Genomic DNA, 26877 nt, shown 5'->3' with positions numbered 1-26877 from the left:
TTGTCTTTCAGTAGAACCTGTATGAACGCTAAAGCTTAGTCAGGGATTTAACCCACTGTCTCGACATTTACACTACAAGAAAGAGTAGAAACTAAGGCTTTATCAGCGCTCCCTGCTTCAATGTGCCTGCATGGGTGGCTGTGTGGGACTGGGGGAGTGGGGCCACTACTGTTCTATAGTGGAAATGCAGTCTGGCTTTTCTCTCGAAGACAAAAGAACAACGAGAACGAGAAAGGCTAAATAAAATCACAAATTCCGTTCACTTGGCTTTATGTGTGTTTCAGAATAGTTTTGGATGTACTCCGGGTGCATTTCTAATCATTTGTTATAGTTTCAGCTATCAGACACGTTTAATAAAACATGTTTTGTTATGATAATTTCTACAGAACTGCATCCTGGGAAAATTGAAAAACAATCACATTTTACGAGTAAAATAACAGTTCAAACGTGTTTCCACCTTTCCATCTACAAGCAGACAAAATAACACTGAACGACCATTTAAATGATTTGCTTTTCTCTCAATAGCCGTGGTGCTAAAACCATGAGGCTAAAACGTTCGCACGGGAAGCACTATCCCACATTGACCGTGTACAACTCATACTTACCTGGCAAGGGAGACACCGTGATCAAGAAGGCGGTTCACCCAGGGTGAGGCTCAGCCATTGCACTCCGGCTGTGCTGACCCCTGCGAATTTCCCAAATGTGGAAATCTCGATTGCATAATTTCTGGTAGTGGGGGACTGCGTTCGCGCTCTCCCCTGATTTCACTGTGAAAATAAATGTTCGGTTGGACTGATACAATCTGTACTTTCAATAACTGAACGAAGTATCGGCATGTAGATATCTAGCTTAGTTACAAGTTAGTGATTATATTTTTAGTAGCTCCGCTGTTTAGAGATCCTACAATCAACAGTTTATCGATGTCCATCGCTTTGGTCGGTGCTGTATCCGATTCATGTGCTGTTTTCTACTGTTAGAAATATGTGGAAATTAAACTATTTGTCAGGTGTCAATTTTAGCATAATTAATGAAAAAGGTAAAAAGGCTGCTATGTTTGCTTCAATTTACCTGCTTTTGAGACTCAGTAACTTTATATACACTGCTCAAAAAAATAAAGGGAACACTAAAATAACACATCCTAGATCTGAATGAATGAAATAATCTTATTAAATACTTTTTTCTTTACATAGTTGAATGTGCTGACAACAAAATCACACAAAAATAATCAATGGAAATTCAATTTATCAACCCATGGAGGTCTGGATTTGGAGTCACACTCAAAATTAAAGTGGAAAACCACACTACAGGCTGATCCAACTTTGATGTAATGTCCTTAAAACAAGTCAAAATGAGGCTCAGTAGTGTGTGTATGACCTCCCTACAACGCCTGGGCATGCTCCTGATGAGGTGGCGGATGGTCTCCTGAGGGATCTCCTCCCAGACCTGGACTAAAACATCCGCCAAGTACTGGACAGTCTGTGGTGCAACGTGGCGTTGGTGGATGGAGCGAGACATGATGTCCCAGATGTGCTCAATTGGATTCAGGTCTGGGGAACGGGCGGGCCAGTCCATAGCATCAATGCCTTCCTCTTGCAGGAACTGCTGACACACTCCAGCCACATGAGGTCTAGCATTGTCTTGCATTAGGAGGAACCCATGGCCAACCGCACCAGCATATGGTCTCACAAGGGGTCTGAGGATCTCATCTCGGTACCTAATGGCAGTCAGGCTACCTCTGGCGAGCACATGGAGGGATGTGCGGCCCCCTAAAGAAATGCCACCCCACACCATGACTGACCCACCGCCAAACCGGTCATGCTGGAAGATGTTGCAGGCAGCAGAACGTTCTCCACGGCGTCTCCAGACTGTCACGTCTGTCACATGTGCTCAGTGTGAACCTGCTTTCATCTGTGAAGAGCACAGGGCGCCAGTGGCGAACTTGCCAATCTTGGTGTTCTCTGGCAATTGCCAAACGTCCTGCACGGTGTTGGGCTGTAAGCACAACCCCCACCTGTGGACGTCAGGCCCTCATACCACCCTCATGGAGTCTGTTTCTGACTGTTTGAGCAGACACATGCACATTTGTGGCCTGCTGGAGGTCATTTTGCAGGGCTCTGGCAGTGCTCCTCCTTGCACAAAGGTGGAGGTAGCGGTCCTGCTGCTGGGTTGTTGCCCTCCTACGGCCTCCTCCACGTCTCCTGATGTACTGGCCTGTCTCCTGGTAGCGCCTCCATGCTCTGGACACTACGCTGACAGACACAGCAAACCTTCTTGCCACAGCTTGCATTGATGTGCCATCCTGGATGAGCTGCACTACCTGAGCCACTTGTGTGGGTTGTAGACTCCGTCTCATGCTACCACTAGAGTGAAAGCACCGCCAGCATTCAAAAGTGACCAAAACATCAGCCAGGAAGCATAGGAACTGAGAAGTGGTCTGTGGTCCCCACCTGCAGAACCACTCCTTTATTGGGGGTGTCTTGCTAATTGCCTATAATTTCCACCTGTTGTCTTTTCCATTTGCACAACAGCATGTGAAATTTATTGTCAATCGGTGTTGCTTCCTAAGTGGACAGTTTGATTTCACAGAAGTATGATTGACTTGGAGTTACATTGTGTTGTTTAAGTGTTCCCTTTATTTTTTTGAGCAGTATACTTTACCATAAACTCATAAAGCTTAGCAGGGTCGGGCCTGATTAGTACTTGGATGGGAGACCGCGTGGGAATAATAAGCGCTGTACATTTTTACTGATTTTGTCCAGTAGGAGGCGCTGTGTCCCCGTTGTAACAGGCACACTTCTGCCAGATGGTCTACAGTCTCTGCTGCTGTGTGTTGTTTTGTAAAAATAAACGTAGTGAACTCCGAGAAAGGCTTGAATCACAGAGGGACGAAAGGGAATGTATTTGTTTTTACAGAGAGATGGTTTACGGAGAATTCACCCAACTCTGCTATTCAACCAGACAGCTTTTCAGTAGCGGTGTCTTCTGGTAAGATCAGGGGAGGGGTACGGCTTCCTCATCAACAACTCATCAACAATCAGAGCTACCTAACATTGGACCAGAGCTACCTAACATTGGACCAGAGCTACCTAACGTTGGACCAGAGCTACCTAACGTTGGACCAGAGCTACCTAAAATTGGACCAGAGCTACCTAACATTGGACCAGAGCTACCTAACGTTGGACCAGAGCTACCTAACATGGCCCAGAGCTACCTAAAATTGGACCAGATCTACCTAACATTGGACCAGAGCTACCTAACGTTGGACCAGAGCTACCTAACGTTGGACCAGAGCTACCTAACGTTGGACCAGACCAGAGCTAACTAACATTGGACCAGAGCTACCTAACGTTGGACTAGAGCTACCTAACGTTGGACTAGAGCTACCTAACATTGGACCAGAGCTACCTAACGTTGGACCAGAGCTACCTAACGTTGGACCAGAGCTACCTAACATGGCCCAGAGCTACCTAAAATTGGACCAGAGCTACCTAACATTGGACCAGAGCTACCTAACGTTGGACCAGAGCTACCTAACGTTGGACCAGAGCTACCTAACGTTGGACCAGAGCTACCTAACATTGGACAAGAGCTAGCCCTTGGTCATGACTCTCAGTTCCATTACATTACACATAATGCCGCCTTGAGTTTTCGAGAGTTAGACAGACCAGAGCTACCTATCTAACATGCTTGTGCAGAGTGGCACCAGAATACAAAGAAACAGGGGCGGAAATCCCGGGGGGGAAGGGGGGACACGACCCCCCCATCCTGGGAAATATATGATTTGTCCCCCCCAATATATCACTGTAAACATAACTATGTAATTGAAATAATATTAATAATACGCAATGAAAGCAATTGTGATGATTATAGACAGTTAATAGCGCGTTTTTAAGTTTCAAAAGATTGCGACCCCCCCCCCCACCCTTTGCCTCACAATGGTTTGATCCACTGCCAGTTCCTTAGTTGGCAAGGTAACAGAGGGTTAGTATCTTCTGTCTGAAAGGCACTCAGTGCACGTAACTGACGTGAGATTCATCCAGTCAATCGTGCCATAGCAGTGTTTTGTTTTATATTGGCAGGGTTCACACACTAGCTGAATATGCAGAGCTAGCGCGCAAATATTAACTATTAAGCTAGCTAGTACCTATTACATTTATGTGGCGTCGTCAAAGATGGAATCTTTGCTATCGTCAATTTATTCCAAGATCAGCATGCAGATGATATAAGTTAGTGCTTCAAAGTCCCTGTGATAAGGTTAGCGATAAACTGAAGTCCAAACTGAACAGAACTACACTCTCTTCTACCATTGTCTTAAATATATTTAATGGTCTCGTTGCGAAAGCTAAATTGTCGCAAGGTAACTTTTATTTATTTATTTAATTTCACCTTTATTTAACCCGGGTAGCAAAGATTATAGCAAACACCACTGAAACGGAATTGGTGCTCGCTAGCTTTGCAAATTCAGCTGTTGTTGGAAGCCAGCCAATATGGAACAAACTATTAAAATTACAAAAGGTTGCAGCATATGTTGTGTAAATGGTGAACTCATACAGCTGTCAACTCTTGTCACTGCAATCCGTTTCACATTTGCTAGCTACCTTTTAGATCGAAGCCCAAATAGAATGATAGAAGATAAGATGATAGAAGCCCATCTCCTACTGTAAATAACCTGTGTGTGTGTAGCCAGCCAGCCAGGTAGAAAAATGGCAGAAAAATAAAAAAGACGGACATCAGAGTATTTTTCAGTACACCAAAACGCAAAGTAAGAACCCTATTAGCCTAATATCTCAAAGACTAGTTGATAAAATGTTCATAAGAAAGAAATGAAATTCTAATGGAAATGTTTCACAATGATGTCATTAGGCAGAGCAGGCAACAGATGGCACATAGACAGCAGAGTTGGGGACAGATATGCAGGGACAGACTGGCAGAGACAGGGAGTCTCAGGTAAGTTTGTTGAGTCTTTGTTTGGCAACATTATGAAAGGTTCTCAATTTTTTTGACTTGTAAAATAGGAACATAATTGGAAAATGCCATGGATACCCCCACTCTCAACTTAAACTGGTGACTGAACTAAGATTTGTTAAAGGCAATGGTATTGCTGTTGTGATTAGTTGTGTAGTTTTGGGTACCGGAAGTTAGGAGTACGGCAAACACCTTATTTCTTTGGTTCCTCAATATACATTTACCATATTAAAATGAAGGCTACGTGTTACAGCACTACTTTTGGTGTCCCCCTCAGAAATTGCTATTGAGAAAATTTCATGTAATAGTCCCCTCCAAAGTTGATATTAGATTTTTGCCCCTGCAAAGAAAAACACATCTTACGTTTTTGTAGTTAATAAATCCAAAATGAGAGATCCTACAATCAACAGTTTATCGATGTCCATCGCTTTGGTCGGTGCTGTATCCGATTCATGTGCTGTTTTCTACTGTTAGAAATATGTGGAAATTAAACTATTTGTCAGGTGTCAATTTTAGCATAATTAATGAAAAAGGTAAAAAGGCTGCTATGTTTGCTTCAATTTACCTGCTTTTGAGACTCAGTAACTTTATATACACTGCTCAAAAAAATAAAGGGAACACTAAAATAACACATCCTAGATCTGAATGAATGAAATAATCTTATTAAATACTTTTTTCTTTACATAGTTGAATGTGCTGACAACAAAATCACACAAAAATAATCAATGGAAATTCAATTTATCAACCCATGGAGGTCGTTAAAGTGGAAAACCACACTACAGGCTGATCCAACTTTGATGTAATGTCCTTAAAACAAGTCAAAATGAGGCTCAGTAGTGTGTGTGGCCTCCACGTGCCTGTATGACCTCCCTACAACGCCTGGGCATGCTCCTGATGAGGTGGCGGATGGTCTCCTGAGGGATCTCCTCCCAGACCTGGACTAAAGCATCCGCCAACTCCTGGACAGTCTGTGGTGCAACGTGGCGTTGGTGGATGGAGCGAGACATGATGTCCCAGATGTGCTCAATTGGATTCAGGTCTGAGGAACGGGCGGGCCAGTCCATAGCATCAATGCCTTCCTCTTGCAGGAACTGCTGACACACTCCAGCCACATGAGGTCTAGCATTGTCTTGCATTAGGAGGAACCCAGGGCCAACCGCACCAGCATATGGTTTCACAATGGGTCTGAGGATCTCATCTCGGTACCTAATGGCAGTCAGGCTACCTCTGGCGAGCACATGGAGGGCTGTGCGGCCCCCCAAAGAAATGCCACCCCACACCATGACTGACCCACCGCCAAACCGGTCATGCTGGAGGATGTTGCAGGCAGCAGAACGTTCTCCACAGCGTCTCCAGACTCTGTCACGTCTGTCACGTGCTCAGTGTGAACCTGCTTTCATCTGTGAAGAGCACAGGGCGCCAGTGGCGAATTTGCCAATCTTGGTGTTCTCTGGCAAATGCCAAACGTCCTGCACGGTGTTGGGCTGTAAGCACAACCCCCACCTGTGGACGTCGGGCCCTCATACCACCCTCATGGAGTCTGTTTCTGACCGTTTGAGCAGACACATGCACATTTGTGGCCTGCTGGAGGTCATTTTGCAGGGCTCTGGCAGTGCTACTCCTTGCACAAAGGTGGAGGTAGCGGTCCTGCTGCTGGGTTGTTGCCCTCCTACGGCCTCCTCCATGTCTCCTGATGTACTGGCCTGTCTCCTGGTAGCGCCTCCATGCTCTGGACACTACGCTGACAGACACAGCAAACCTTCTTGCCACAGCTCGCATTGATGTGCCATCCTGGATGAGCTGCACTACCTGAGCCCGTTTGACCTAAAGTCATCGAAATTTGGAACATAGTTTCCTCTCCTCACATCGAACAAACCTGTCCCAGGGACCCATAAGGTCCACACTGATGGATTTTCCGCCAATTAAAACATTTTGTAAAAAACACTTAAAACTCTACTCTTCTGACACCGAATGACCGATATAACAGAATTATATCTACGGAGGATATGAATGTACTTTGAATGTCTTTGAACTTCAGATAGTTGGCTTAACTAACGTTGGACCAGAGCTACCTAACGTTGGACCAGAGCTACCTAACGTTGGACCAGAGCTACCTAACGTTGGACCAGAGCTACCTAACATAGACCAGGGCTACCTAACATTGGACCAGAACTACCTAACGTTGGACCAGATCTACCTAACGTTGGACCAGAGCTACCTAACGTTGGACCAGAGCTACCTAACATTGGACCAGAGCTACCTAACATTGGACCAGAGCTACCTAACGTTGGACCAGAGCTACCTAACGTTGGACCAGATCTACCTAACGTTGGACCAGAGCTACCTAACGTTGGACCAGAGCTACCTAACATTGGACCAGAGCTACCTAACATTGGACCAGAGCTACCTAACGTTGGACCAGAGCTACCTAACATTGGACCAGAGCTACATAACGTTGGACCAGAGCTAGCCCTTGGTCATGACTCTCAGTTCCATTACATTACACATAATGCAGCCTTGAGTTTTCGAGAGTTAGACAGACCAGAGCTATCTAACATGCTTATGCAGTGGCACCAGAATACAAAGAAACAGGGGCGGAAATCCCGGGGGGGACGGGGGGACCTGACCCCCCCCATCCTGGGAAATATATGATTTGTTCCCCCCAATATATCACTGTAAACATAACTATGTAATTGAAATAATATGAATAATACGCAGTGAAAGTGATGATTATAGACACTTAACCTCTATGGGACCGGCGGGACGAATTCGTCCTACCTACGTAGCAGCCAGTTGAATCCTGTGGCGCGATTTTTAAAACGTTTGAAATGCTATTACTTCAATTTCTCAAACATATGACTATTTTACAGCTATTTAAAGACAAGACTCTCGTTAATCTAACCACACTGTCCGATTTCAAAAAGGCTTTACAACGAAAGCAAAACATTAGATTATGTCAGCAGTGTACCCAGCCAGAAATAATCAGACACCCATTTTTCAAGCTAGCATATAATGTCACAAAAACCCAAACCACAGCTAAATGCAGCACTAACCTTTGATGATCTTCATCAGATGACACACCTAGGACATTTTGTTATACAATACATGCATGTCTGTTCAATCAAGTTCATATTTATATCAAAAACCAGCTTTTTACATTAGCATGTGACGTTCAGAAAAAGCATACCCCCCGCAAACTTCCGGGGAATTTACTAACAATTTACTAAATTACTCACGATAAACGTTCACAAAAAGCATAACAATTATTTTAAGAATTATAGATACATTACTCCTCTATGCACTCGATATGTCCGATTTTAAAATAGCTTTTCGGATGAAGCACATTTTGCAATATTCTAAGTACATAGCCCAGCCATCACGGGCTAGCTATTTAGACACCCACCCAGTTTAGCCTTCACCAAAATCACATTTCCTATAAGAAAAATGGTCTTACCTTTCCTGTTCTTCATCAGAATGCACTCCCAGGACTTCTACTTCAATAACAAATGTAGGTTTGGTCCCAAATAATCCATAGTTATGTTCCATCAGCGACGTTTTGTTCGTGCGTTCTAGACACTATCAGAATGGTAAATCACGGTCGTGCGCATGGCGCATAACGTGACAAAAAAATTCGAAATATTCCATTACCGTACTTCGAAGCATGTCAACCGCTGTTTAAAATCAATTTTTATGCCATTATTCTCGTAAAAAAGCGATAATATTCCGACCGGGAATCTGCAATTAGCTAAACAGACGAAGGAAAATACTGCACGGGGTCGAATCGGGCACGCGCCTAATTCCATTGTCCTCGGATGGGCCACTTGGAAAAGGCGATAATGTGTTTCAGCCTGAGGCTGCCTCGTCATCGTTCATGTTTTTCCCGGGCTCTGAGAGCCTATTGGAGCCGTAGGAATTGTCACGTTACAGCTAAGATCCTGACTCTTCAATAAACAGAAGCAAGAACAACAACACCTTGTCAGACAGGGTACTTCCTGCATGAAACCTTCTCAGGTTTTTGCCTGCCATAGGAGTTCTGTTATACTCACAGACACCATTCAAACAGTTTTAGAAACTTTAGGGTGTTTTCTATCCATATATAATACGTATATGCATATTCTAGTTACTGGGTAGGATTAGTAACCAGATTAAATCGGGTACGTTTTTTATCCGGCCGTGTAAATACTGCCCCCTAGCCCCAACAAGTTAACTATTAAGCTAGCTAGTACCTATTCCATTTATGTGGCCTCGTCAAAGATGGAATCTTTGCTATCGTCAATTTATTCCAAGATCAGCATGCAGATGATGTAAGTTAGTGCTTCAAAGTCCCTGTGATCAGGTTAGCGATAAACTGAAGTCCAAACTGAACAGAACTACACTCTCTTCTACCATTGTCTTAAATATATTTAATGGTCTCGTTGCAAAAGCTAAATTGTCTCAAGGGAACTTTTATTTATTTATTTTATTTCACCTTTATTTAACCCGGGTAGCAAAGATTATAGCAAACACCACTGAAACGGAATTGGTGCTCGCTAGCTTTGCAAATTCAGCTATTGTTGGAAGCCAGCCAATATGAAACAAACTATTAAAATTACAAAAGGTTGCAGCATATGTTGTGTAAATGGTGAACTCATACAGCTGTCAACTCTTGTCACTGCAATCCGTTTCACATTTGCTAGCTACCCTTTAGATCGAAGCCCAAATAGAATGATAGAAGATAAGATGAAAGAAGCCCATCTCCTACTGTAAATAACCTACACACTGTGTGTGTGTGTAGCCAGCCAGCCAGGTAGAAAAATGGCAGAAAAATAAAAAAGACGGACATCAGAGTATTTTTCAGTACACCAAAACGCAAAGTAAGAACCCTAGTAGCCTAATATCTCAAAGACTAGTTGATAAAATGTTCATAAGAAAGAAATGAAATTCTAATGGAAATGTTTCACAATGATGTCATTAGGCAGAGCAGGCAACAGATGGCACACAGACAGCAGAGTTGGGGACAGATATGCAGGGACAGACTGGCAGAGACAGGGAGTCTCAGGTAAGTTTGTTGAGTCTTTGGCAACATTATGAAAGGTTCTCAATTTTTTTGACTTGTAAAATAGGAACATAATTGGAAAATGCCATGGATACCCCCACTCTCAACTTAAACTGGTGACTGAACTAAGATTTGTTAAAGGCAATGGTATTGCTGTTGTGATTAGTTGTGTAGTTTTGGGTACCGGTAGTTAGGAGTACGGCAAACACCTTATTTCTTTGGTTCCTCAATATACATTTACCATATTACAATGTAGGCTATGTGTTACAGCTCTACTTTTGGTGTCCTCCTCAGAAATTGCTCTTGAGAAAATTTCATGTAATAGTCCCCTCCAAAGTTGATATTAGATTTTCGCCCCTGCAAAGAAAAACACATCTTACGTTTTTGTAGTTAATAAATCCAAAGTGAAACGTGATAACTATAGTATCCTTAACGAGTATTGAAAAAGTGTCATTATTCTCTAATAAAAAATCTCCCTAATTTCTGAATCAGGCCTGTAGCATCAGTAGCTACAGTAGACTATGATTTGGTGGGAGGGCAGGTAGCCTACATACACACATTAGTAAAGATTTTCCGCTGGCAGGCAGACACTGGGTGATGTTGAGGGCTTTGCAGAAATGCTTTGTTGCGTTTTTAGTTGGACTGGAAAAATGGCCGAAATGTAAAATAACTTTATTTACCGGTTCCCATGTTCTTCAAATAATTGTTTGTTTTCAGCAACATTATAAATCACTTTCGTTCCCTGTTCTGGTCCTCAGAAAAGGTCATTATTTTCTGTCATGTTCCCTGAACCAGTTCCAACCCCTGTATCCTACGACCCTGACACACACACACACACACACACACACACACACACGTAGACACACACACACGTAGACACACACACGTAGACCCACACACACACACACACACACACACACACACACACACACACACACACACACACACACACACACACACACACACACACACACAGACACACACACGTAGACACACACACACACACGTAGACACACACACACACACCTATCCTTGTTCTAAGAGTTTCTCTAGCAACGCGCATGCCCCGCTCACCAGAGGATCAGTCTTTTTTAACCATCTATTTCCTGTGTTTGAGAGGGGTGCAAAATCCCCTTGTCACTTGATTTAAATATCACTGGATCGCTATAAATTTACTCTTGCTGCTCTTTTATACTCTTACTTGTGCCTGTCGTTTCTTACCGTTAACGTTTCGGACCGCAGCCATTTTTGTAAATGACCTGTCAAACACACCCCGGTAATGGCTGACAAGGGTTCAATAAGATACATTGTCTTTCAGTTGAACCTGTATGAACGCTAAAGCTTAGTCAGGGATTTAACGCACTGTCTCGACATTTACACCACAAGAAAGAGTAGAAACTAAGGCTTTATCAGCGCTCCCTGTTTCAATGTCCCTGCATGGGTGGCTGTGTGGGACTGGGGGAGTGGGGCCACTACTGTTCTATAGTGGAAATGCAGTCTGGCTTTTCTCTCAAAGACAAAAGAACCACGAGAACGAGAAAGGCTAAATAAAATCACAAATTCCATTCACTTGGCTTTATGTGTGTTTCAAAATAGTTTGGGATGTACTCCGGGTGCATTTCTAATCATTTGTTATAGTTTCAGCTATCAGACACGTTTAATAAAACATGTTTTTGTTATGATAATTTCTACAGAATTGCATCCTGGGAAAATTGAAAAACAATCATATTTTACGAGTAAAATAACAGTTCAAACGTGTTTCCACCTTTCCATCTACAAGCAGACAAAATAACACTGAACGACCATTTAAATGATTTGCTTTTCTCTCAATAGCCGTGGTGCTAAAACCATGAGACTAAAACGTTCGCACGGGAAGCACTATCCCACATTGACCGTGTACAACTCATACTTACCTGGCAAGGGAGACACCGTGATCAAGAAGGCGGTTCACCCAGGGTGAGGCTCAGCCATTGCACTCCGGCTGTGCTGACCCCTGCGAATTTCCCAAATGTGGAAATCTCGATTGCATAATTTCTGGTAGTCGGGGACTGCGTTCGCGCTCTCCCCTGATTTCACTGTGAAAATAAATGTTCGGTTGGACTGATACAATCTGTACTTTCAATAACTGAACGAAGTATCGGCATGTAGATATCTAGCTTAGTTACAAGTTAGTGATTATATTTTTAGTAGCTCCGCTGTTTAGAGATCCTACAATCAACAGTTTATCGATGTCCATCGCTTTGGTCGGTGCTGTATCCGATTCATGTGCTGTTTTCTACTGTTAGAAATATGTGGAAATTAAACTATTTGTCAGGTGTCAATTTTAGCATAATTAATGAAAAAGGTAAAAAGGCTGCTATGTTTGCTTCAATTTACCTGCTTTTGAGACTCAGTAACTTTATATACACTGCTCAAAAAAATAAAGGGAACACTAAAATAACACATCCTAGATCTGAATGAATGAAATAATCTTATTAAATACTTTTTTCTTTACATAGTTGAATGTGCTGACAACAAAATCACACAAAAATAATCAATGGAAATTCAATTTATCAACCCATGGAGGTCTGGATTTGGAGTCACACTCAAAATTAAAGTGGAAAACCACACTACAGGCTGATCCAACTTTGATGTAATGTCCTTAAAACAAGTCAAAATGAGGCTCAGTAGTGTGTGTGGCCTCCACGTGCCTGTATGACCTCCCTACAACGCCTGGGCATGCTCCTGATGAGGTGGCGGATGGTCTCCTGAGGGATCTCCTCCCAGACCTGGACTAAAGCATCCGCCAACTCCTGGACAGTCTGTGGTGCAACGTGGCGTTGGTGGATGGTGCGAGACATGATGTCCCAGATGTGCTCAATTGGATTCAGGTCTGGGGAACGGGCGGGCCAGTCCATAGCATCAATGCCTTCCTCTTGCAGGAACTGCTGACACACTCCAGGCACATGAGGTCTAGCATTGTCTTGCATTAGGAGGAACCCAGGGCCAACCGCACCAGCATATGGTCTCACAAGGGGTCTGAGGATCTCATCTCGGTACCTAATGGCAGTCAGGCTACCTCTGGCGAGCACATGGAGGGCTGTGCGGCCCCCTAAAGAAATGCCACCCCACACCATGACTGACCCACCGCCAAACCGGTCATGCTGGAAGATGTTGCAGGCAGCAGAACGTTCTCCACGGCGTCTCCAGACTGTCACGTCTGTCACATGTGCTCAGTGTGAACCTGCTTTCATCTGTGAAGAGCACAGGGCGCCAGTGGCGAACTTGCCAATCTTGGTGTTCTCTGGCAATTGTCAAACGTCCTGCACGGTGTTGGGCTGTAAGCACAACCCCCAGCTGTGGACGTCAGGCCCTCATACCACCCTCATGGAGTCTGTTTCTGACTGTTTGAGCAGACACATGCACATTTGTGGCCTGCTGGAGGCCATTTTGCAGGGCTCTGGCAGTGCTCCTCCTTGCACAAAGGTGGAGGTAGCGGTCCTGCTGCTGGGTTGTTGCCCTCCTACGGCCTCCTCCACGTCTCCTGATGTACTGGCCTGTCTCCTGGTAGCGCCTCCATGCTCTGGACACTACGCTGACAGACACAGCAAACCTTCTTGCCACAGCTTGCATTGATGTGCCATCCTGGATGAGCTGCACTACCTGAGCCACTTGTGTGGGTTGTAGACTCCGTCTCATGCTACCACTAGAGTGAAAGCACCGCCAGCATTCAAAAGTGACCAAAACATCAGCCAGGAAGCATAGGAACTGAGAAGTGGTCTGTGGTTACCACCTGCAGAACCACTCCTTTATTGTGGGTGTCTTGCTAATTGCCTATAATTTCCACCTGTTGTCTATTCCATTTGCACAACAGCATGTGAAATTTATTGTCAATCAGTGTTGCTTCCTAAGTGGACAGTTTGATTTCTCAGAAGTATGATTGACTTGGAGTTACATTGTGTTGTTTAAGTGTTCCCTTAATTTTTTTGAGCAGTATACTTTACCATAAACTCATAAAGCTTAGCAGGGTCGGGCCTGATTAGTACTTGGATGGGAGACCGCGTGGGAATAATAAGCGCTGTACATTTTTACTGATTTTGTCCAGTAGGAGGCGCTGTGTCCCCGTTGTAACAGGCACACTTCTGCCAGATGGTCTACAGTCTCTGCTGCTGTGTGTTGTTTTGTAAAAATAAACGTAGTGAACTCCGAGAAAGGCTTGAATCACAGAGGGACGAAAGGGAATGTATTTGTTTTTACAGAGAGATGGTTTACGGAGAATTCACCCAACTCTGCTATTCAACCAGACAGCTTTTCAGTAGCGGTGTCTTCTGGTAAGATCAGGGGAGGGGTACGGCTTCCTCATCAACAACTCATCAACAATCAGAGCTACCTAACATTGGACCAGAGCTACCTAACATTGGACCAGAGCTACCTAACGTTGGACCAGAGCTACCTAACGTTGGACCAGAGCTACCTAAAATTGGACCAGAGCTACCTAACATTGGACCAGAGCTACCTAACGTTGGACCAGAGCTACCTAACATGGCCCAGAGCTACCTAAAATTGGACCAGAGCTACCTAACATTGGACCAGAGCTACCTAACGTTGGACCAGAGCTACCTAACATTGGACCAGAGCTACCTAACGTTGGACCAGACCGGAGCTAACTAACATTGGACCAGAGCTACCTAACGTTGGACTAGAGCTACCTAACGTTGGACTAGAGCTACCTAACATTGGACCAGAGCTACCTAACGTTGGACCAGAGCTACCTAACGTTGGACCAGAGCTACCTAACATGGCCCAGAGCTACCTAAAATTGGACCAGAGCTACCTAACATTGGACCAGAGCTACCTAACGTTGGACCAGAGCTACCTAACGTTGGACCAGAGCTACCTAACGTTGGACCAGAGCTACCTAACATGGCCCAGAGCTACCTAAAATTGGACCAGAGCTACCTAACATTGGACCAGAGCTACCTAACGTTGGACCAGAGCTACCTAACGTTGGACCAGAGCTACCTAACATTGGACCAGAGCTACCTAACGTTGGACCAGAGCTACCTAACGTTGGACCAGAGCTACCTAACATTGGACCAGAGCTACCTAACATTGGACCAGAGCTAGCCCTTGGTCATGACTCTCAGTTCCATTACATTACACATAATGCCGCCTTGAGTTTTCGAGAGTTAGACAGACCAGAGCTACCTATCTAACATGCTTGTGCAGAGTGGCACCAGAATACAAAGAAACAGGGGCGGAAATCCCGGGGGGGAAGGGGGGACACGACCCCCCCATCCTGGGAAATATATGATTTGTCCCCCCCAATATATCACTGTAAACATAACTATGTAATTGAAATAATATTAATAATACGCAATGAAAGCAATTGTGATGATTATAGACAGTTAATAGCGCGTTTTTAAGTTTCAAAAGATTGCGACCCCCCCCCCCCACCCTTTGCCTCACAATGGTTTGATCCACTGCCAGTTCCTTAGTTGGCAAGGTAACAGAGGGTTAGTATCTTCTGTCTGAAAGGCACTCAGTGCACGTAACTGACGTGAGATTCATCCAGTCAATCGTGCCATAGCAGTGTTTTGTTTTATATTGGCAGGGTTCACACACTAGCTGAATATGCAGAGCTAGCGCGCAAATATTAACTATTAAGCTAGCTAGTACCTATTCCATTTATGTGGCGTCGTCAAAGATGGAATCTTTGCTATCGTCAATTTATTCCAAGATCAGCATGCAGATGATGTAAGTTAGTGCTTCAAAGTCCCTGTGATGAGGTTAGCGATAAACTGAAGTCCAAACTGAACAGAACTACACTCTCTTCTACCATTGTCTTAAATATATTTAATGGTCTCGTTGCGAAAGCTAAATTGTCGCAAGGTAACTTTTATTTATTTATTTAATTTCACCTTTATTTAACCCGGGTAGCAAAGATTATAGCAAACACCACTGAAACGGAATTGGTGCTCGCTAGCTTTGCAAATTCAGCTGTTGTTGGAAGCCAGCCAATATGGAACAAACTATTAAAATTACAAAAGGTTGCAGCATATGTTGTGTAAATGGTGAACTCATACAGCTGTCAACTCTTGTCACTGCAATCCGTTTCACATTTGCTAGCTACCTTTTAGATCGAAGCCCAAATAGAATGATAGAAGATAAGATGATAGAAGCCCATCTCCTACTGTAAATAACCTGTGTGTGTGTAGCCAGCCAGCCAGGTAGAAAAATGGCAGAAAAATAAAAAAGACGGACATCAGAGTATTTTTCAGTACACCAAAACGCAAAGTAAGAACCCTATTAGCCTAATATCTCAAAGACTAGTTGATAAAAAGTTCATAAGAAAGAAATGAAATTCTAATGGAAATGTTTCACAATGATGTCATTAGGCAGAGCAGGCAACAGATGGCACACAGACAGCAGAGTTGGGGACAGATATGCAGGGACAGACTGGCAGAGACGGAGTCTCAGGTAAGTTTGTTGAGTCTTTGGCAACATTATGAAAGGTTCTCAATTTTTTTGACTTGTAAAATAGGAACATAATTGGAAAATGCCATGGATACCCCCACTCTCAACTTAAACTGGTGACTGAACTAAGATTTGTTAAACGCAATGGTATTGCTGTTGTGATTAGTTGTGTAGTTTTGGGTACCGGTAGTTAGGAGTACGGCAAACACCTTATTTCTTTGATTCCTCAATATACATTTACCATATTACAATGTAGGCTATGTGTTACAGCACTACTTTTGGTGTCCCCCTCAGAAATTGCTATTGAGAAAATTTCATGTAATTGTCCCCTCCAAAGTTGATATTAGATTTTCGCCCCTGCAAAGAAAAACACATCTTACGTTTTTGTAGTTAATAAATCCAAAGTGAAACGTGATAACTATAGTATCCTTAACTAGTATTGAAAAAGTTTCATTATTCTCTAATAAAAAATCTCTCTCCCTAATTTCTGAATCAGGCCTGTAGCATCAGTAGCTACAGTAGACTATGATTTGGTGGGAGGGCAGGTAGCCTACATACACACATTAGTAAAGATTTTCCGCTGGCAGGCAGACACTGGGTGATGTTGAGGGCTTTGCAGAAATGCTTTGTTGCGTTTTTAGTTGGACTGGAAAAATGGCCGAAATGTAAAATAACGTTATTTACCGGTTCCCATGTTCTTCAAATAATTGTTTGTTTTCAGCAACATTATAAATCACTTTCGTTCCCTGTTCTGGTCCTCAGAAAAGGTCATTATTTTCTGTCATGTTCCCTGAACCGGTTCCAACCCCTGTATCCTATGACCCTGACACACACACACACACACACACACACACACACACACACACACACACACACACACACACACACACACACACACACACACACACACACACACACACACACACACACACACACACACACACGTAGAAACACACACACGTAGACACACACACGTAGACCCACACACACGTAGACACACACACGTAGACACACACACACACACACACACACACACGTAGACACACACACACACACACACACACACACACACACCTATCCTTGCTCTAAGAGTTGCTCTAGCAACGCGCATGCCCCGCTCACCAGAGGATCAGTCTTTTTTAACCATCTATTTCCTGTGTTTGAGAGGGGTGCAAAATCCCCTTGTCACTTGACTTAAATATCACTGGATCGCTATAAATTTACTCATTCTACTCTTTTATACTCTTACTTGTGCCTGTCGTTTCTTACCGTTAACGTTTCGGACCGCAGCCATTTTTGTAAATGACCTGTCAGACACACCCCGGTAATGGCTGACATGGGCTCAATAAGATACATTGTCCATCAGTTGAATCTGTATGAACGCTAAAGCTTAGTCAGGTATTTAACGCACTGTCTCGACATTTACACCACAAGATAGAGTAGAAACTAAGGCTTTATCAGCGCTCCCTGTTTCAATGTGCCTGCATGGGTGGCTGTGTGGGACTGGGGGAGTGGGGCCACTACTGTTCTATAGTGGAAATGCAGTCTGGCTTTTCTCTCGAAGACAAAAGAACCACGAGAACGAGAAAGGCTAAATAAAATCACAAATTCCGTTCACTTGGCTTTATGTGTGTTTCAAAATAGTTTGGGATGTACTCCGGGTGCATTTCTAATCATTTGTTATAGTTTCAGCTATCAGACACGTTTAATAAAACATGTTTTTGTTATGATAATTTCTACAGAATTGCATCCTGGGAAAATGGAAAAACAATCATATTTTACGAGTAAAATAACAGTTCAAACGTGTTTCCACCTTTCCATCTACAAGCAGACAAAATAACACTGAACGACCATTTAAATGATTTGCTTTTCTCTCAATAGCCGTGGTGCTAAAACCATGAGACTAAAACGTTCGCACGGGAAGCACTATCCCACATTGACCGTGTACAACTCATACTTACCTGGCAAGGGAGACACCGTGATCAAGAAGGCGGTTCACCCAGGGTGAGGCTCAGCCATTGCACTCCGGCTGTGCTGACCCCTGCGAATTTCCCAAATGTGGAAATCTCGATTGCATAATTTCTGGTAGTGGGGGACTGCGTTCGCGCTCTCCCCTGATTTCACTGTGAAAATAAATGTTCGGTTGGACTGATACAATCTGTACTTTCAATAACTGAACGAAGTATCGGCATGTAGATATCTAGCTTAGTTACAAGTTAGTGATTATATTTTTAGTAGCTCCGCTGTTTAGAGATCCTACAATCAACAGTTTATCGATGTCCATCGCTTTGGTCGGTGCTGTATCCGATTCATGTGCTGTTTTCTACTGTTAGAAATATGTGGAAATTAAACTATTTGTCAGGTGTCAATTTTAGCATAATTAATGAAAAAGGTAAAAAGGCTGCTATGTTTGCTTCAATTTACCTGCTTTTGAGACTCAGTAACTTTATATACACTGCTCAAAAAAATAAAGGGAACACTAAAATAACACATCCTAGATCTGAATGAATGAAATAATCTTATTAAATACTTTTTTCTTTACATAGTTGAATGTGCTGACAACAAAATCACACAAAAATAATCAATGGAAATTCAATTTATCAACCCATGGAGGTCTGGATTTGGAGTCACACTCAAAATTAAAGTGGAAAACCACACTACAGGCTGATCCAACTTTGATGTAATGTCCTTAAAACAAGTCAAAATGAGGCTCAGTAGTGTGTGTGGCCTCCACGTGCCTGTATGACCTCCCTACAACGCCTGGGCATGCTCCTGATGAGGTGGCGGATGGTCTCCTGAGGGATCTCCTCCCAGACCTGGACTAAAGCATCCGCCAACTCCTGGACAGTCTGTGGTGCAACGTGGCGTTGGTGGATGGTGCGAGACATGATGTCCCAGATGTGCTCAATTGGATTCAGGTCTGGGGAACGGGCGGGCCAGTCCATAGCATCAATGCCTTCCTCTTGCAGGAACTGCTGACACACTCCAGGCACATGAGGTCTAGCATTGTCTTGCATTAGGAGGAACCCAGGGCCAACCGCACCAGCATATGGTCTCACAAGGGGTCTGAGGATCTCATCTCGGTACCTAATGGCAGTCAGGCTACCTCTGGCGAGCACATGGAGGGCTGTGCGGCCCCCTAAAGAAATGCCACCCCACACCATGACTGACCCACCGCCAAACCGGTCATGCTGGAAGATGTTGCAGGCAGCAGAACGTTCTCCACGGCGTCTCCAGACTGTCACGTCTGTCACATGTGCTCAGTGTGAACCTGCTTTCATCTGTGAAGAGCACAGGGCGCCAGTGGCGAACTTGCCAATCTTGGTGTTCTCTGGCAATTGTCAAACGTCCTGCACGGTGTTGGGCTGTAAGCACAACCCCCAGCTGTGGACGTCAGGCCCTCATACCACCCTCATGGAGTCTGTTTCTGACTGTTTGAGCAGACACATGCACATTTGTGGCCTGCTGGAGGCCATTTTGCAGGGCTCTGGCAGTGCTCCTCCTTGCACAAAGGTGGAGGTAGCGGTCCTGCTGCTGGGTTGTTGCCCTCCTACGGCCTCCTCCACGTCTCCTGATGTACTGGCCTGTCTCCTGGTAGCGCCTCCATGCTCTGGACACTACGCTGACAGACACAGCAAACCTTCTTGCCACAGCTTGCATTGATGTGCCATCCTGGATGAGCTGCACTACCTGAGCCACTTGTGTGGGTTGTAGACTCCGTCTCATGCTACCACTAGAGTGAAAGCACCGCCAGCATTCAAAAGTGACCAAAACATCAGCCAGGAAGCATAGGAACTGAGAAGTGGTCTGTGGTTACCACCTGCAGAACCACTCCTTTATTGTGGGTGTCTTGCTAATTGCCTATAATTTCCACCTGTTGTCTATTCCATTTGCACAACAGCATGTGAAATTTATTGTCAATCAGTGTTGCTTCCTAAGTGGACAGTTTGATTTCTCAGAAGTATGATTGACTTGGAGTTACATTGTGTTGTTTAAGTGTTCCCTTAATTTTTTTGAGCAGTATACTTTACCATAAACTCATAAAGCTTAGCAGGGTCGGGCCTGATTAGTACTTGGATGGGAGACCGCGTGGGAATAATAAGCGCTGTACATTTTTACTGATTTTGTCCAGTAGGAGGCGCTGTGTCCCCGTTGTAACAGGCACACTTCTGCCAGATGGTCTACAGTCTCTGCTGCTGTGTGTTGTTTTGTAAAAATAAACGTAGTGAACTCCGAGAAAGGCTTGAATCACAGAGGGACGAAAGGGAATGTATTTGTTTTTACAGAGAGATGGTTTACGGAGAATTCACCCAACTCTGCTATTCAACCAGACAGCTTTTCAGTAGCGGTGTCTTCTGGTAAGATCAGGGGAGGGGTACGGCTTCCTCATCAACAACTCATCAACAATCAGAGCTACCTAACATTGGACCAGAGCTACCTAACATTGGACCAGAGCTACCTAACGTTGGACCAGAGCTACCTAACGTTGGACCAGAGCTACCTAAAATTGGACCAGAGCTACCTAACATTGGACCAGAGCTACCTAACGTTGGACCAGAGCTACCTAACATGGCCCAGAGCTACCTAAAATTGGACCAGAGCTACCTAACATTGGACCAGAGCTACCTAACGTTGGACCAGAGCTACCTAACATTGGACCAGAGCTACCTAACGTTGGACCAGACCGGAGCTAACTAACATTGGACCAGAGCTACCTAACGTTGGACTAGAGCTACCTAACGTTGGACTAGAGCTACCTAACATTGGACCAGAGCTACCTAACGTTGGACCAGAGCTACCTAACGTTGGACCAGAGCTACCTAACATGGCCCAGAGCTACCTAAAATTGGACCAGAGCTACCTAACATTGGACCAGAGCTACCTAACGTTGGACCAGAGCTACCTAACGTTGGACCAGAGCTACCTAACGTTGGACCAGAGCTACCTAACATGGCCCAGAGCTACCTAAAATTGGACCAGAGCTACCTAACATTGGACCAGAGCTACCTAACGTTGGACCAGAGCTACCTAACGTTGGACCAGAGCTACCTAACATTGGACCAGAGCTACCTAACGTTGGACCAGAGCTACCTAACGTTGGACCAGAGCTACCTAACATTGGACCAGAGCTACCTAACATTGGACCAGAGCTAGCCCTTGGTCATGACTCTCAGTTCCATTACATTACACATAATGCCGCCTTGAGTTTTCGAGAGTTAGACAGACCAGAGCTACCTATCTAACATGCTTGTGCAGAGTGGCACCAGAATACAAAGAAACAGGGGCGGAAATCCCGGGGGGGAAGGGGGGACACGACCCCCCCATCCTGGGAAATATATGATTTGTCCCCCCCAATATATCACTGTAAACATAACTATGTAATTGAAATAATATTAATAATACGCAATGAAAGCAATTGTGATGATTATAGACAGTTAATAGCGCGTTTTTAAGTTTCAAAAGATTGCGACCCCCCCCCCCCCACCCTTTGCCTCACAATGGTTTGATCCACTGCCAGTTCCTTAGTTGGCAAGGTAACAGAGGGTTAGTATCTTCTGTCTGAAAGGCACTCAGTGCACGTAACTGACGTGAGATTCATCCAGTCAATCGTGCCATAGCAGTGTTTTGTTTTATATTGGCAGGGTTCACACACTAGCTGAATATGCAGAGCTAGCGCGCAAATATTAACTATTAAGCTAGCTAGTACCTATTCCATTTATGTGGCGTCGTCAAAGATGGAATCTTTGCTATCGTCAATTTATTCCAAGATCAGCATGCAGATGATGTAAGTTAGTGCTTCAAAGTCCCTGTGATGAGGTTAGCGATAAACTGAAGTCCAAACTGAACAGAACTACACTCTCTTCTACCATTGTCTTAAATATATTTAATGGTCTCGTTGCGAAAGCTAAATTGTCGCAAGGTAACTTTTATTTATTTATTTAATTTCACCTTTATTTAACCCGGGTAGCAAAGATTATAGCAAACACCACTGAAACGGAATTGGTGCTCGCTAGCTTTGCAAATTCAGCTGTTGTTGGAAGCCAGCCAATATGGAACAAACTATTAAAATTACAAAAGGTTGCAGCATATGTTGTGTAAATGGTGAACTCATACAGCTGTCAACTCTTGTCACTGCAATCCGTTTCACATTTGCTAGCTACCTTTTAGATCGAAGCCCAAATAGAATGATAGAAGATAAGATGATAGAAGCCCATCTCCTACTGTAAATAACCTGTGTGTGTGTAGCCAGCCAGCCAGGTAGAAAAATGGCAGAAAAATAAAAAAGACGGACATCAGAGTATTTTTCAGTACACCAAAACGCAAAGTAAGAACCCTATTAGCCTAATATCTCAAAGACTAGTTGATAAAAAGTTCATAAGAAAGAAATGAAATTCTAATGGAAATGTTTCACAATGATGTCATTAGGCAGAGCAGGCAACAGATGGCACACAGACAGCAGAGTTGGGGACAGATATGCAGGGACAGACTGGCAGAGACGGAGTCTCAGGTAAGTTTGTTGAGTCTTTGGCAACATTATGAAAGGTTCTCAATTTTTTTGACTTGTAAAATAGGAACATAATTGGAAAATGCCATGGATACCCCCACTCTCAACTTAAACTGGTGACTGAACTAAGATTTGTTAAACGCAATGGTATTGCTGTTGTGATTAGTTGTGTAGTTTTGGGTACCGGTAGTTAGGAGTACGGCAAACACCTTATTTCTTTGATTCCTCAATATACATTTACCATATTACAATGTAGGCTATGTGTTACAGCACTACTTTTGGTGTCCCCCTCAGAAATTGCTATTGAGAAAATTTCATGTAATTGTCCCCTCCAAAGTTGATATTAGATTTTCGCCCCTGCAAAGAAAAACACATCTTACGTTTTTGTAGTTAATAAATCCAAAGTGAAACGTGATAACTATAGTATCCTTAACTAGTATTGAAAAAGTTTCATTATTCTCTAATAAAAAATCTCTCTCCCTAATTTCTGAATCAGGCCTGTAGCATCAGTAGCTACAGTAGACTATGATTTGGTGGGAGGGCAGGTAGCCTACATACACACATTAGTAAAGGTTTTCCGCTGGCAGGCAGACACTGGGTGATGTTGAGGGCTTTGCAGAAATGCTTTGTTGCGTTTTTAGTTGGACTGGAAAAATGGCCGAAATGTAAAATAACGTTATTTACCGGTTCCCATGTTCTTCAAATAATTGTTTGTTTTCAGCAACATTATAAATCACTTTCGTTCCCTGTTCTGGTCCTCAGAAAAGGTCATTATTTTCTGTCATGTTCCCTGAACCGGTTCCAACCCCTGTATCCTATGACCCTGACACACACACACACACACACACACACACACACACACACACACACACACACACACACACACACACACACACACACACACACACACACACACACACACACACACACACACACACACACACACACACACACACGTAGAAACACACACACGTAGACACACACACGTAGACCCACACACACGTAGACACACACACGTAGACACACACACACACACACACACACACACGTAGACACACACACACACACACACACACACACACACACCTATCCTTGCTCTAAGAGTTGCTCTAGCAACGCGCATGCCCCGCTCACCAGAGGATCAGTCTTTTTTAACCATCTATTTCCTGTGTTTGAGAGGGGTGCAAAATCCCCTTGTCACTTGACTTAAATATCACTGGATCGCTATAAATTTACTCATTCTACTCTTTTATACTCTTACTTGTGCCTGTCGTTTCTTACCGTTAACGTTTCGGACCGCAGCCATTTTTGTAAATGACCTGTCAGACACACCCCGGTAATGGCTGACATGGGCTCAATAAGATACATTGTCCATCAGTTGAATCTGTATGAACGCTAAAGCTTAGTCAGGTATTTAACGCACTGTCTCGACATTTACACCACAAGATAGAGTAGAAACTAAGGCTTTATCAGCGCTCCCTGTTTCAATGTGCCTGCATGGGTGGCTGTGTGGGACTGGGGGAGTGGGGCCACTACTGTTCTATAGTGGAAATGCAGTCTGGCTTTTCTCTCGAAGACAAAAGAACCACGAGAACGAGAAAGGCTAAATAAAATCACAAATTCCGTTCACTTGGCTTTATGTGTGTTTCAAAATAGTTTGGGATGTACTCCGGGTGCATTTCTAATCATTTGTTATAGTTTCAGCTATCAGACACGTTAATAAAACATGTTTTTGTTATGATAATTTCTACAGAATTGCATCCTGGGAAAATGGAAAAACAATCATATTTTACGAGTAAAATAACAGTTCAAACGTGTTTCCACCTTTCCATCTACAAGCAGACAAAATAACACTGAACGACCATTTAAATGATTTGCTTTTCTCTCAATAGCCGTGGTGCTAAAACCATGAGACTAAAACGTTCGCACGGGAAGCACTATCCCACATTGACCGTGTACAACTCATACTTACCTGGCAAGGGAGACACCGTGATCAAGAAGGCGGTTCACCCAGGGTGAGGCTCAGCCATTGCACTCCGGCTGTGCTGACCCCTGCGAATTTCCCAAATGTGGAAATCTCGATTGCATAATTTCTGGTAGTGGGGGACTGCGTTCGCGCTCTCCCCTGATTTCACTGTGAAAATAAATGTTCGGTTGGACTGATACAATCTGTACTTTCAATAACTGAACGAAGTATCGGCATGTAGATATCTAGCTTAGTTACAAGTTAGTGATTATATTTTTAGTAGCTCCGCTGTTTAGAGATCCTACAATCAACAGTTTATCGATGTCCATCGCTTTGGTCGGTGCTGTATCCGATTCATGTGCTGTTTTCTACTGTTAGAAATATGTGGAAATTAAACTATTTGTCAGGTGTCAATTTTAGCATAATTAATGAAAAAGGTAAAAAGGCTGCTATGTTTGCTTCAATTTACCTGCTTTTGAGACTCAGTAACTTTATATACACTGCTCAAAAAAATAAAGGGAACACTAAAATAACACATCCTAGATCTGAATGAATGAAATAATCTTATTAAATACTTTTTTCTTTACATAGTTGAATGTGCTGACAACAAAATCACACAAAAATAATCAATGGAAATTCAATTTATCAACCCATGGAGGTCTGGATTTGGAGTCACACTCAAAATTAAAGTGGAAAACCACACTACAGGCTGATCCAACTTTGATGTAATGTCCTTAAAACAAGTCAAAATGAGGCTCAGTAGTGTGTGTGGCCTCCACGTGCCTGTATGACCTCCCTACAACGCCTGGGCATGCTCCTGATGAGGTGGCGGATGGTCTCCTGAGGGATCTCCTCCCAGACCTGGACTAAAGCATCCGCCAACTCCTGGACAGTCTGTGGTGCAACGTGGCGTTGGTGGATGGTGCGAGACATGATGTCCCAGATGTGCTCAATTGGATTCAGGTCTGGGGAACGGGCGGGCCAGTCCATAGCATCAATGCCTTCCTCTTGCAGGAACTGCTGACACACTCCAGGCACATGAGGTCTAGCATTGTCTTGCATTAGGAGGAACCCAGGGCCAACCGCACCAGCATATGGTCTCACAAGGGGTCTGAGGATCTCATCTCGGTACCTAATGGCAGTCAGGCTACCTCTGGCGAGCACATGGAGGGCTGTGCGGCCCCCTAAAGAAATGCCACCCCACACCATGACTGACCCACCGCCAAACCGGTCATGCTGGAAGATGTTGCAGGCAGCAGAACGTTCTCCACGGCGTCTCCAGACTGTCACGTCTGTCACATGTGCTCAGTGTGAACCTGCTTTCATCTGTGAAGAGCACAGGGCGCCAGTGGCGAACTTGCCAATCTTGGTGTTCTCTGGCAATTGTCAAACGTCCTGCACGGTGTTGGGCTGTAAGCACAACCCCCAGCTGTGGACGTCAGGCCCTCATACCACCCTCATGGAGTCTGTTTCTGACTGTTTGAGCAGACACATGCACATTTGTGGCCTGCTGGAGGTCATTTTGCAGGGCTCTGGCAGTGCTCCTCCTTGCACAAAGGTGGAGGTAGCGGTCCTGCTGCTGGGTTGTTGCCCTCCTACGGCCTCCTCCACGTCTCCTGATGTACTGGCCTGTCTCCTGGTAGCGCCTCCATGCTCTGGACACTACGCTGACAGACACAGCAAACCTTCTTGCCACAGCTTGCATTGATGTGCCATCCTGGATGAGCTGCACTACCTGAGCCACTTGTGTGGGTTGTAGACTCCGTCTCATGCTACCACTAGAGTGAAAGCACCGCCAGCATTCAAAAGTGACCAAAACATCAGCCAGGAAGCATAGGAACTGAGAAGTGGTCTGTGGTTACCACCTGCAGAACCACTCCTTTATTGTGGGTGTCTTGCTAATTGCCTATAATTTCCACCTGTTGTCTATTCCATTTGCACAACAGCATG

General features: G+C 44.1%; 1 protein-coding gene and 4 non-coding genes across 5 annotated transcripts in view; all 5 read left to right on the top strand.

Annotated features, from left to right (window-relative positions):
• Positions 1-597: 597 nt before the first annotated feature.
• On the top strand, positions 598-761 carry LOC115193121 (U1 spliceosomal RNA). The gene has a single exon (XR_003878084.1). It is a non-coding gene; the product is annotated as a U1 spliceosomal RNA (small nuclear RNA).
• A 9207-nt stretch (positions 762-9968) lies between these two features.
• LOC115192886 (aquaporin-9) overlaps positions 9969-26877 on the top strand; it is a 42728-nt gene continuing 25819 nt past the window's right edge. Inside the window, exon 1 of the mRNA XM_029751818.1 lies at positions 9969-10003. The gene's annotated coding sequence lies outside the window, so the exon portion shown is untranslated. The remainder of the gene's footprint in view (positions 10004-26877) is intronic.
• LOC115193145 (U1 spliceosomal RNA) lies at positions 11906-12069 on the top strand. Its single transcript, XR_003878106.1, has one exon. It is a non-coding gene; the product is annotated as a U1 spliceosomal RNA (small nuclear RNA).
• On the top strand, positions 18410-18573 carry LOC115193110 (U1 spliceosomal RNA). The gene has a single exon (XR_003878073.1). It is a non-coding gene; the product is annotated as a U1 spliceosomal RNA (small nuclear RNA).
• On the top strand, positions 24926-25089 carry LOC115193099 (U1 spliceosomal RNA). Its single transcript, XR_003878065.1, has one exon. It is a non-coding gene; the product is annotated as a U1 spliceosomal RNA (small nuclear RNA).

The sequence above is a fragment of the Salmo trutta genome, chromosome 4, assembly GCF_901001165.1.
Source record: "Salmo trutta chromosome 4, fSalTru1.1, whole genome shotgun sequence".
NCBI lineage: Eukaryota > Metazoa > Chordata > Actinopteri > Salmoniformes > Salmonidae > Salmo > Salmo trutta.
The sequence above is the reverse complement of the archived record's forward strand: the minus strand, read 5'-3'. Positions and strand labels throughout refer to the sequence as shown.